Source organism: Ochotona curzoniae, unplaced genomic scaffold, assembly GCF_017591425.1.
Source record: "Ochotona curzoniae isolate NIBS_2020 unplaced genomic scaffold, NIBS_Ocur_1.0 contig_2723, whole genome shotgun sequence".
Lineage (NCBI taxonomy): Eukaryota > Metazoa > Chordata > Mammalia > Lagomorpha > Ochotonidae > Ochotona > Ochotona curzoniae.
This window is the reverse complement of record NW_024465573.1, coordinates 9,054,403-9,068,352: the sequence shown is the minus strand read 5'-3', so window position 1 is coordinate 9,068,352 and position 13,950 is coordinate 9,054,403. Positions and strand designations below refer to the sequence as shown.

Sequence of the window (13,950 nt, the reverse complement as noted above, 5' to 3'; positions counted from 1 at the left end):
CTTCAGATCCTTGAAAGGAAATTTTCAGTGATGGAATTAACATTTTTCAATTAACGTTAACCAAGTTAACGTTTCTTGGTTGGAAAGATTAGAGAGTCAAACACTTGTTTGTATGACTAAATGAGGGCCACCACCAATTTCCCCTTTTCTTCAATCTCCATTCAATACCCATCATTTAATATTGATTCAGTCTTGAATTCATTATTTGATTGAATTTTGTGGCAAACTGCCCAATCCTCTTTCCCTTCCCTAGTCTGTTGAAATGACTGGAAGAGTGCTATTCTTTGATTAATGACAATAAAATAAAATGGCAAATAAAGGAATCTGGTCAGGTGCGAGATGCAAACAGAGAAGGGCACCCAACAGATTGGTGTGGAGTTGTGGAAAGACCTGGAAGCCCTAGGAAAATTTTAATCTATAGCAACAATGGAATAAATTGGAATGTCTGCAGCAAAGTTTAGTAAAGTTAAATCCTTGCAATATAACTTAACAAATGTGTGTAGGAAAACATCTGAGCTCGGCAAGTAAGTTTCCTCAACTCTAAAACTGGAAACAAAATACTTTGGTAAATTACACCAGCCATTTTAGGGAGTATTTGTTACACAGCAATGAGAAATCGTTTTGATTGTTTCTTTGCTTATGTCTAGATCTGTTCCCTGAATTGCAGAACTGCATCTCTAAAGACTTGGCAAATTCTCTTCCCTCTCTATTGTGCATCAACCTAAGGCAGCAAAAGCTGACCTCCTAACTTCTCCTTTCCAGCCTGCATTTTCTTCCTCATCTGCCACCTCAATGAAAATAATGACATTGTCTCTGTACTGAGACTGGAAGTGTTGGATTCATCCTTTTCCTAATCCTTACATGCAATATCAGTTAAAATACAACTTACATGCGTGAAAACATGGAAGACTTTCTATATCAGTAAAAGGGGAAAAAAAGTAGTCTTAGCAATAACCTTCAAGTTTTATTTGACTTGAAGTTCTAAATCTAGTATCTATGTGTTCAATCTAAAAAGCCAAACCACTTTCTTATCTCTCTTGCACAATTTTTTATATATATATAATATTTTCTCCTTATATCCATATGAATTCTTCTCTAACTACACTTAAATATTTAAATATTTAAAAATGCATTCTTTGGTAGTGGCAGCTAACATTTTGAACACTGTTTTAAACATTTCCCACTACTATTAACTCTACTTCAGTGTTTATGACCACACACACAGTTACTTACTGATAACATGTATATCTGAAAGTTCTACTATGATACAAACAGTAGGAATGGCATATTTTGCCTTCATGTTTTTAATATTTTGTTCTTAGTATTAAGAAGGTAGACACATCGATGTTTACTGAATGAAGATACAGATAATTAAATGCTCTACTTTAAAATATGCATATGAACCTACACAATCTGTTCATGTACAACTGAATCAAATGATCCATCTGGCTTCAGACACCAAAACATGATTTTAGGATAAAGCAGATATCTATTCCACATAGAATAATTCATTTTTCTCAAGGAAACATGAAGGACAGAATTGTGTATATAAATACACAATCGTATTGTGTGTGTGTATATATATGTGTGTATATATATGTGTGTGTATATATATATAAGTTTATATACACACATAAACTTTCTAACATGCTCATGGTGCAATGATATGAGCCTGCATTGTATTAGTTATGTACAATGGAACTGAAGTAGACATAGTTCAAAACATGAATCTAATGCAACATAACAGAACTCACAGTCGTCCTTAGACTTATCCAAGTGCTTCGACGTTACTGTGACCATCTACCTTACAAAACAGCACAATTTATTTCTAAACAAGTTAAATCACAATATTCCTGGTGTCAGTTTAGGGACAAAATAAAACCTGGACCATAGGTAGTATACAGGATTTACCTTCTGTTCAGGGTCAGAGCAAATAAAATTGGAAAAAAAAAATGTTGGATAACTAAGTAACAATACGGTACCATTCCTACCAAAGAAAAAGTTGAATTCAGAAATCAAAGTCCTATAGGATCACAGATGTTATATGTGATATGCACCTACACACACATATATATATATATACAGGCAGTGATCATGAAAGTATGTGTCAAGATGCTGCTATTTTCTTGGACACAGCATCTGAATAAGTGCTGGTGTTTGTGGACTGCCATCAGCTATTCCTTGAATCACAACAGGACTATGTCTATTAGGAATTTTCACCCAAATCCAAGATGCCAGATGCAGCTAGTCAAGCAGGAGGTCTTTATTTCAGCAGAGGAGGCAGCCTTGGAGAAGCAAGCATATTGCAGAAAGAAGGCAGAGAAAGGGAAGAGAGAAAGGAGAGAGAGAGAGAGAGAGAGAGAGAGAGAGAGAGAGAGAGAGAGAAAGAGAGAACCAGCCAGCAAGGAGGAAAGAAGAGAAAAAAGAGCAAAGGGAGGGTACTTTTCATACAAAGGGGGTAGGTTGTGACATCTGGGTGGGGAGCTTAGGGATTGGTGGATTGGCCTTCAGGGCCCTGGGGTTATAGAAAAGGGTTTTCTTCTTTTGGAGACTTTTTTTTTTTTTTTAAGGACTAAGAACTGGCTTAGGAAACTTCTAAAAAATGCAGAACTTGCAGAAATGAAACCTGAGAAGGCGTAGGTGTCTGGAAAGGCACCAGTCTTGGGGACTGAAGCTCCCCACAGTCTTGCACTATAGAAAGAATAAGGCTGAGGACCTGGACAACTTGAATTTAAAACCTGGAAGCTATCTCTAGAAGCACGTGGTTATTAATTCAGTCAATAATGTTCCCAGCTGCTAGCTAAGCATCACAGTTCAGATGATGCAAAGAGAGAAACTTCAAAGAACTATTTCAAAATGACGGCGCTGGTATCCAGCATCCACTGGCAGTAGATCTGGGGATGGCATCAGCGTCCAACATCTTCATTGTGTGCCAGGGGTATTTTGTCACTCAGTCAATGGCTGCTTTCCAGTTGCCTCATTTCCACTGGTTTCTTTGACCTGCCTCTAGTATTTTGGAATATGGCATTCAACTTTGTATTATTTTTATTAGCCACCTTTTAATAAACCCATTTCTGTCTAAATTAAAATAAGTACTCATATTTTATTTGTTGTCAATACCTTGACTGATTATGTGGTTTAAGGTATACATATAAATTTCCTACAGTAGAAAATTTGTATTTAGGAAGCTATTTTTTTTATAAATATATGGCATGCTTACTCTTTACCAAGTTTTCGGTGTGAAACAAAGTATGATATAAAAAATGAATTAGAAGAGGGAATATTGAAATTCTTCACAGGGAACATCAGATCAATGAAACAGCAGACCACATCTATGTTACTGAAGCATGAAACAGGAAAATAGTGCAATGAGAAAGTGTGTAAGCCTGCTAGGTCTTTAAAACCTAATACACCAAAAAGAGAAAACCTGAGGGTAAAAAGCAGGCAAGCCTTGAAATTGAAACTTAAAGAGACATCCAAAGCAACAAGCACTGGAGCCTGGATGATCAGTGGAAGGAATACAGGACCCCAAGGCGAAAATGCATTTCAGCCCAACACAGTTTGTAAGGATACCTTCAGGGCAAGACTCTGTGATTTTAACAGTAAGTTAGGAAGGACTGAGCTCAGGGCTGAGTGCATTTGAAGCCCTGGAACTCAGAAAGTGGGCACCAAGTGAGGGTGTGTACATTTTAAATTAAATGACTGATTGGTGAGAGCTTTAATATGGCAAACATGTAAATGTGTACCACAAACCTTGTCACCAAATTAGACAATGAAAGCAAACACAGGATGGTTACACAGTAGGCACATATTGGTGAAAGCTGTACCACCCACAACATTGTGAGCCACAGCCACTACGCACATCTCCCCAATCAGTGTGTAACATATTGGCTTAACTAATTTCATAACCTAAAACAATCCTAGCAAATCAGAATTGTACTCTGTTCATTGATGCTGAGTAAGCATTAATCAGCTTTTTGTCACTACAACAAATATCTAAGACAGGCTACTTATGGAAAAAGGATTTCTGTTTAGACTCACAGTTTGGGAGGTCGCAGTCGAAGGCCAACCGTGCCACCGTTGGTCTGGCCAGCCGCTGAGGCCAGGGGAGCTTGTGTGTGCAGAGAGGTTCCCTTGGGGAGCCAGGAGGCAAGAGCAACAGGTGGCTGCAGTTAAGGCTTTTATAACAAAGACACACCATTCCAAGAGCACATTTCCAATGACCTTAGGACCTCAGACTAGGCACATCCCCTGGATCTAATTAGGTTAAGTTTCCACACTTTCTGTCAGCTTATGACTTTGGGGTTTAATTCTCTGCATAATTCAGAACCCGTATCTTCGTTAAACCAAAACAGTAGTAATTAACGTGGCATACCTACCACACATGTTCAGAGAATAAAATAGACAATCTTAAAACTATGTACTTAAAGTTATATAGGACTCTAATTTCAATATTTTTCTCTTAAGTAACAAACATCTCAAATATTTCAAATTGAAACATGTAAGCTCTATGGAGATGGTTTTTGCTAGTGTTTCTTGTCATACTTAGCAACAAGACTCCATAATTTTAATGACTACACTCTTTTTTCCTCCTGGTTCTCCAACTAGTCTCACTAATCAGTAATATTAGCAACACCCAAATGCAGCCTGCGGGTTCCAGCCCAGATGCTTTAAATTCTGAGGAGAGGACTCAGCAGCTTGTGTTTTAATGAGCCTTCTACATGAAGGCGACTGAAGGAACAGCTTCAGAACTCACATTAGGATTAGTATTCCCGGAATTCCAGAAAACTTCAGCCTGGGAGAGACGGCTGTGGAATGACTTTGTTTTAGAAATTTTCTAACACTAATATGAACAACAAACCAAGCAGGTTAGCCCTTATGAGGGTTATATTTTCTTTCGAACAAACTACACAGTGAAAAGAACGGGATTATCCAACCAAGCTTCTCACAGGAACAGCTGTGTCTGACACCTTAGAGCCTTCTAGATGGAGATCTCCAACTACACTGTTTGGGGAGGCTTCACAGAGGCTTCCAGGAAAGCAGCCTTTTTCATTAGCAATGCTTTGATTAGAAAAATAAATCACACTCAAAAGGCTTTATCTTAGGAAAATTTCTATCTGCCTCTATTTTCTTCCTTTCCCATAAAATGGATGTTCATATTGAAAGATGACAGCTAGAGACCCTTTGTGTAAGGTTGTATTTAATACAGCTCTAAAATCCAGTGACTTCTCAAGTTCTTACTAAATCAAGCTGATTGTAGCACAGATTTTGTGATATATAATCAGTTAAAAATCCTACCAGAACTGTTTTTACATGTCTTGTTTCTTTTTTTTTAAGATTTATTTATTTTTATTGGAAAGTCAGATATTCAGAGAGGAGGAGAGACAGAGAGGAAGATCTTCCGTCTGCTGATTCAACTCCCAAGCCGCCTCAACGGCTGGAACTGAGCTAATCCAAAGCCAGGAGCCTGGATCCTCCACCAGGCCTCCCACACAGATGCAGGACCCCAAGGCCTTGTGCTTTCCTCGACTGCCCTCCCAGGCCATAAGCAGGGAGCTTGATGGGAAGCGGGGCCACCAGGATCAGAATCGGTGCCCACTTGGGATCCTGGTGCATTCAAAGTGAGGATTTTAGCCACCAGGCTACTGCACCAGGCCCACATATCTTGTTTCATCTGCAAAGGCATAATTTAGGAAGAAATCTCTCTTTTGTTACTCTGAAGCATTGCAAATCATAGATGTGGGTTTATATGACACAAGCTTCATGAGCAATAATAAATTGCCTCGGTGTTTATATTTCGTGCCCTTTTTCAGTTTTGAAAAATAAGTATCAGATAAACTTTATTAGCTCAGCAAGTTTATAATCCCATTCCTCCAAATTTCTTCCTTCAAGATGAAATATAATACCAATCTGTCTAGTGATAATCTCACCACCCTGAATTCTGTCCCAAACAAGGATTTAGGACTTTCCCAACCCATTCCATTAGCCACAAAGACCAATTATGTTTCGCAATATGAATGTGAATATGACATTCATCCTCATCAGACTGCCTTCTCTCACTGCGGAGCTGGGAGGAGGAAGTAAGGCACATTCTTAGCTTTTCCAAAAGCAAACTTTTGTCCCGGATAACTCTGGGAGTGGCTGTTTTAAGAAATATGAGGTGTGAAAAAGAAAAATACTTTTCTGAGTGTCACTATGAAAGGAAGCAGAACAAGCACTCAGCGATTGATTAATTTATTTGATTGGTCAGCTGGTCTTACTGAGATGAGGGCATTTAAAAATATATAGGAAGGAAGGGAGGCAGGCAGGAAGAAAGAGATAGATAGATAGATAGATAGATAGATAGATAGATAGATAGATATAGATAGATAGATAGATAGATAGATTTGGGCCTGGAAGGATGGCTCAGTGGCTAAATCCTCGTCTTGCAACTGCCAGGATCTCACATGGGCTACAGTTCATGTCCTGGCTGCTTCACTACCCTAATAGCCCCCTGCTTGTTTTTTCAGAAAGCAGAAAGGGATGGCCCAAAAACACTGGGACCCTGAACCCAAGCTGCAGACCTGGAAGAAGCTCCAGGCTTCAGACCTGCTTAGCTCGGGCCATTGCAACCATTCGGGGATTGAACCAACAGATGGAGGATCTTGGTTTCTTTCTCTGTAAATCTGCCTTTTCAATAAAAATAAATAAGTCCTTTGTAAAAAAACATAACCTTTATACTTTTTGTGACAAGTGACGACCAAAATTGTCACCAGTGCTCTGGGTGAAGAACAGAAGGGTTGTGTAGTTGGAGTCAGTGATGGGACTGACAAACTAGGTATTCCCTTGAGGCAAGCTGTCTTAACCCATGGCCTTGGTTTACTCCTGTTAAGTAAGGAACATTCCCATTACAGAGCAAAACCTGGAAAAAGCAAGCCCAAATCTGATAGGGTTTATATTATGTGTGTCAATTTTAGTTCTCCCACATGGGTGATTACAAAATTAGGAGTAAAAGATATTCACAGACTGAATGATTCTACAGAGGCTCATCGTCTGGGGGCTAAGGAAACAATATCAACAGTCTTTAGTCTTGCTATAGATGATGTCTGGCAATGTGTTGTTAAAACATAAATGAACAAAGAAGGTAGGAAACCTCACAAGACAGATGCACCCTAGATTCAGTGTCTTTTGCTGTGAAGAAACAGTATGCAGAGAAGATTAAGGAGGAGCCTTTAGACTGCACTGAACTTCAAAGAAAATGAACAAGGCTGAAGAAAAAATACCTGGTCCAGATTGCCAAGAGATGCAGCCTGTCTTCTCTGAGAGCGCCTACTTATAAGTCTAAGTCCGTCCACACGTAAGATTTAAAAAGAACAAATAAACAAAATTAGATCTAAGAAAAATACTGGAAATGTATGCTATGAAAAATCTGTATTTCAATTTTTTTACCAAAATATTTAATTGTATTTCCATTAACGTTGTAAAATTCCAATATACATAATATAATATGTGTTTACCCAATGTGTAATATATATTACATATATGTGTACATGTATGCATATGTACATATACACACAAACACACAATTATGGCTCATATGTGCGGGCATTCATTTCCGAGTTTTGTCTATCCTGTGAATATCAAACACTATTCTACCATGTTATATTATTATTTACACTTTCACAGCTTCTTTACTATAATTACTCTTTGCCAAGCTATACCCTTGTTTATTATACCCGTTTTTATACCTTGTTTTTTTATACCTGTTTCAATTTCCAAAAGCAAAAATCCAGTACATCCTTTGGTAACACAGAAACTACTTCTCCCATTGTACTTTCCTAATACTCTTAGTAGTGATAAATCATTTTTCTATTTTTCTTGAAGTATGTATGTATCTGCTCTGAAAGGCATAAACACTTTCTTATATATTTCATATAAATATTACTGCAGTGGCTAATAAGAAAGGCTCATTTTGATGAATTGATGAATAAAAACTAAAGGAACAGATTTACCGACAATCATTCGTAAGAAGTTTTTCTTCTTCCCTTTAAGAGATGATTAGTAAATGATTCTCTGAACAAATATTTTACTTCCAACGTAATGGCTTCCTAACAATACACAGCACAATGCTCTCAACACAGTGGGGAATCACTGCCTGCTGTTGACTGTGCAGGTAAAATAAATTTACAAAAATAAACCAGGCTTGTTTCTAGTAATGGAACTCCCCTTGGTGATTTTTGGCATGCTAAATGAAATCACCACAGGAAAGTTTATGAATGATACACTGATTATTCCAAATGAATGTTTTACTTTCAGATACAGTACCATTGAGTGTATTTGTAATAGATACCAAAAATTAAGCAAGTCTCAAAAGGGAAAAACTTTCTGTGGCACATAAGATTCAGTTCTTTGTTTCCTTCCTTTTGGGATCAACTACACCAAATTAAAGAAAGTTTAACAATTAGAAGAGTCTTGAAATATGTTAAAGAAAATATCTCTCCTATAATTAGTGAAATATAATCTAATATAAAAATGATTTTCTCCTGAAACACCTTCCACAAATATGGGTAAAAGAAACAGATTATCTGTGTTCTTTATTTCCTGCACTAATTTATTTCATACTGCTATTATTATTTTGACCATATTAAAAGATCTCATTATACATTTGAGGCATAACTCATATAACTAGGACATTATATCTACTTATGTGTATTATATGGTTATGTCCCTGTATTATATTAACATACATGTCTCATTAATACATTTACATATGACTAACATAACCTATAAGATACTAATAGTATTCACATATTGAGCTTCATTGAAGCAGGTGACTATGATTACAAACATTTTCTAAATAACATATTAAAATAAAAGGCATTATTTTATATAAACACGTATTCATTTTTCACTCCATGATTATTTCTGAGACTTTGAAAAATCCCAAAATGTAGTCATTGCTGAGTATTGGTAGTAGATTAATAATATTTACTATGTGCACAACATTTAGAACTAGGAGTTACTTCTTAAGCACTTATGTTTAACAGAAATAGTTAGTTTAACTATATATATTTACATATTAACTTTAGATTCAATCTGTTATTTAAAGAGGCAATCTTTATTTCTTTAAGGAAATACACAAAATTTAATGCTACTGTTCTTTTCGGACATAATAACATACTGGTAATTCAACAAAGGTATATGCCACCCACCACCAAATTAAACCTTGAAAGTTTATGTATATGTCAAATTATTAAGCTAGTATAAATTTGTTTTTAATCTCAGTTTTTTTTACTCTCTTAAAATTAAAACAAAAATTCCCACCTGTATGCAACTGCCTAGGTTGCTTTGTAAATAGGCAGCTAATATCTGACAATATACCAATGTGCTGACATAGTTGCCTAACCTGATTTTTTTTTAAAAATGTGAGGGTAGATGCTGGCATGCCATCAGACAGGGTCTGTGAATCTGTGTGCAAGTGCGTGTGGGCCCTGGGTAGGCAGGCAGGGTCCCAGGCCGGCATAGTACACTGTCAGGGAACTGGGCTTGGGGATCTGCACACACACACATAGGCATGGGGGGCTGTGAATTGCTCAGGAAAGGGTTCTGGAGGTGAGTGGGAGGGAGAACTGCTGAGGAAGAATGTGACAGGTTGGGAGTGATGTCTAGAGGACTCCCACCAACCATGCTACTGTACTTGCAGGTAAATGATGGGGGCTGAGAGCAGTCAGTTTAGAGGAGGAAAACTGGAGGACCTTTCAGGGCCAAACCAATACACCTGCCCATGTGGGAGACTTGAGCTGGGCTTTTTGGTGTTAACTATCATTTACCGGCACAAACAAAAGCTACACCTTGAAGGTTTGCCTGGCGGGGCATGACCACAGTACCTAGCAGTGAGTGTGGGGCAGGGGGTGGAAATACCAGGCTCAGACATGCCTCTAACCAGCTCATGAAGACAACTGTGTCTTGAATCAGATTCTGCAGGGGACTGTGGGCTCACCCTTGTGGTACTTCCATGCTGGGGACAGTGACAGGCTGAGCTAGGCATGACCATAGAATTCACCAATACTCATGAGTACTGGGGCTGAGAACAGACTGGGACAGTCCAGGCTGCAGCATGTGCAGGCACACCATAGAACTGGGTGTGGGGTGGGCCAAGCCACAACATCCATCTGCACACACAAAGGCTGAGATAGACTATGCCAGGTAAGAACCTAACACCTGCTGGTATGTGTGAGATCAGGTTCTGGAATGGGCCTGGTAGGGGGACTTGGAGAATTCACCTGGCAGTCTGTTGCTCCCACTGGTGCAGTATGTAAGACGGGCCTGGGTGTTGATTAGGCTGAGCAACTTGGCAGGTGTGTGGGCTGGCTGTTGGGGTGCAGACTGGGCAGTGCCAGGCCAAACCATAGCATACTGGCATGCATGGAAACCATGCTGAGAGGTAGGGTTTGCTGCACTAGGGTAGGTTATCATATCTATTGGTTTAAGTGAAAGCTGGGGACGGGGGCAAGCTGGGCAGGGTAATGTTGCACCACTCATCAGCTAGAGTTGGGACTGGGGTGGGGCAAACTGGGACAGGGCAGGCGACAGCATCTGATGGCAAATACCAAATTAGGGATGAGCTATACTGGGTTGAGTCAGATTGATCACTGACACACATAATATTTGTGGCAGGTCAGGGAGCTAAGGAGATACCTCGGCTGGGTTGTGGTTCTGACTGCTGAATGTGAAACCTGAATAGGGGGATGACAAGCTGGGTTAGATATGACTGCAGTATACCTTGGCATGAAAGTGGACTGGGTCTGGTTATGCTAGACTGGGCTAGGCTCAAGAATTAGCTGGTACTCACAAGAGTCACAGTGGGTGTAGGACAGGCAGGGCTAGGTCTTGGAGCCTGCTGATTCATGTGAGAGCTGTGTCTGGGGGTGGACCACGCAAGGCTGTGCCTTAGCACCCAACAATAAGAACTGGGTTGGAGATGGGTTTGTCTTGCAAAGCTGCTGTAACTGCCAGGACAGGAGGTGGGCCAACTCAGATGAGGCCAAGAACCCAACAATGTATATGAAGATCAGGCCAGGCTTTAGTATACACCAGCATTCATATGAGTCAGGTCACGAGGCAGACAAAACTGGACAAGTTCAGAGCACCCACGGCTGAATATGAGAAGCAGGATGGGGTACAGGACAGTTCACATTAGGACCCAGCATGGAAAATGGCTGGGCTGGGGTAGGTAGCAGAACACTCCAGCATGAACTGGGACCCGGGGAAGAGCAGGCCAAGCCAGGTTGCAGTATCCAGTTTCAAATGGTGAGCTGAGGCAGACCATGCCAGTTTGGGCCAGAGCATACCCCAGTACATGCAAGACCCTAGGATAAAGGATGACCCTAGTGACCCTGCTGGGCCACTGCTCCCACTGGTGAACATGAAATCTGGAACTGGGGGCAGACCAAACCGGGCAGGGATAGAAAGCCCACTGGCTGTCATGTGAGCTGGTTTAGGGGGACAGCCAGTCTGGACTAAGTGAAAATATCCACTGGTATATGCATGAGCCAGAGTAAGTACAGGCTGGTTGGTCTTTGCCACAGCACTGGCTAGCTGGGAATGGGGGTAAGTACTGTCAGGCTAGGCCACAGAATCTTGGATAGTGCAAGATCAAGTGTGAATGGAGGATGACCACCTGATGCCATCCCTGGTCCCTGATATGGAGAGGCAATAGGCCTAGTAGGGCAATTGTGACCACCTCACTGATGAGCTGCAGCTCCCACTGGTGAACATGAGTACCAGAGCTGGGGGTGGACCTGCTGGACAGGCAGTAGCACCTGCTGCCATGAGTGTGGGCTGGATAGTAGGGTGTGTTGGACTTAGCTAGGCCCCAATACTCTTGATGTGTGTAAGAGCCAAATTGCATGTGGGACAGACTACTAATCTGCTGCACACCTTAGCATGTGCAAGAACCAGGGCTGGGGGAGGTCTGGTGGGAGTTTCTGGGGGTTGCTTCAACTAGGCTACAGTTCCCATTGGTGTGTGTTGGGCTGAGTGTGTGGTAGGCAGGGTTGAGCTGAGTCATAGCATCCATTGGTTTGTATATGAGGCGGTGTTGGGACAGAATTGACCAAGTGACTGCAATCACAAGTGTGTGTGTGTAGGCTGATGTGGGTGACTGGATTCAGGTGTGGTGTCAATTCTGGCAAGGTTTATTTGGGAAATCCCTCATCCCAAAATAGATCTCTGGACTAACTCCAACCACAAATAAAATCACAGGATCTGTGTTCTGACATGGAACACATATGTCAGAACTGGTTCTCCACAGTTGCTGGCCTGTGCAGTGGACAACATGCCCATATGCTCTTGGGGGACAAGACAACCTGATCATTGAGGCCTAAAGAGGATGTTTAGTATCACTGAGGATGGCAGAACAAATTGGACAGTTTTTACAGGGAGTATCCGGGAGAGTGGAGACTCAAGTAGACTATGTGAGTCAATGGATCTTGGAAGGATTTCCTCAAACTTGAAGCAGCGAAATCAACAGCATTTCAGAGCTATCAAAACCCCTTGAGCAGTGCCCTCAGAACATGCTCCATATCGGGGACCCTGGGATTACATCGGGTTGTCATCCCCCATTCGCAGGTACTGCTACAGTGGAGCTGCTGGGGACAGTACTCTTCCCTTCTCTCCCACTTTCCACAAATACAGGAAGAAAAAGGGGGATTGGAGGCAGTTGTTTCATCCATTTTCCCCTATCCCTTGATTCTCTCTACCCTAGTCAGTGGTCCAAATGGGCATGCATCCCTCTCAACTATGTAAATATCATCAAAAATAAAATGAGAAAAGTAAATAAATGGGTGAATCATTTTTTAAAAATCAATAGAACATGTTATTTTTTCAAATTATATTAACTGGAACATACATTTCTTTCATATTTTTATTGTTCTTTTGCCTATTAAATTGCCAGTCATTTCATTTCAACAGTTAGTTGCTTATTTTTTCTCAGTAATTCTCTATACCAAAGTTTTATTGGGGTAGAAGAATGTATTTCTACTAGCTGTACTTCAATAGCCAAGCTATTCAACTTTACAAGCTTTAAACCAATTGCTGTTTGCTATCCAACTTAGAGTAGTTATCACTGAAACAAATTTATTCCATAATACTCTTCCCATCAGCCAGATTCAAAGCCATCACCCACTCTTGTCAAATTAAGTAGAAATAGAACAAGCAAGTTTTTATTCTTTCCATCTTAAAATGATAAATGTGACAGTGAGATTCACAGAAAGATATGACATAAGTATACAGTCTTCAATTTTTAGTCTTCCTTAGTCATATATAATTTTTAAAGTGCCAAAAAAATACACATCAATTATACATGTGGGACTTGAAATGGCATTTTTTTTTGCTTTTCTTCTGTGATTAATTTGGATAATTATTTTAAAAAATACTCATTTCACATAGTTTTCCATCCTACAGATAGATTTAGGTTATTCAGTGGCCAAGAAAGAAATCAGGGTTACAGTTAAAGCAGAAGGTGTTCATTTAAGTTACATTTCAAACACAGCAAAAATTTCTATGCAAATCTGACAATCTGTGCTTTGACTTTGGTATTTTACCTCTGTGACTAGTTTCAACGAATCTGCACATAAAGTTAGTTGCCAATGACAAGTCAAATGCTAAATGTAAGCCCTTCAAATTTACTAAGTAACCCAACTGATTGCAGGTGAGGAAGTGATGGATTTTGAACCTAGATGATTATGTTCAAGTAATTTTTTCTTAACAATATGTTCTATTGCTTAGAGCAGGCATGGAACATGTCATGATCATAATTCCCAAATATCTTCTAGAAAGTTAGAAGAATAGGTTCAGGGAAAAGAAAAAACTAGCTCCAAAAATTTTACCTATAATACTTAATTTATGCAAATTTAGCAATTTTTTAAAGATGTTGTTATAATGTTTTAGGATAAATTTATAGAATGAAAG

The 13,950-nt window shown here is 39.7% G+C and overlaps 1 protein-coding gene across 1 annotated transcript in view; it reads right to left on the bottom strand.

Annotated features, from left to right (window-relative positions):
* Nucleotides 1-13,950, bottom strand: part of CNTN5 (contactin 5) — a 1,028,052-nt gene that overhangs the window by 987,223 nt on the left and 26,879 nt on the right. The window lies entirely within an intron of this gene.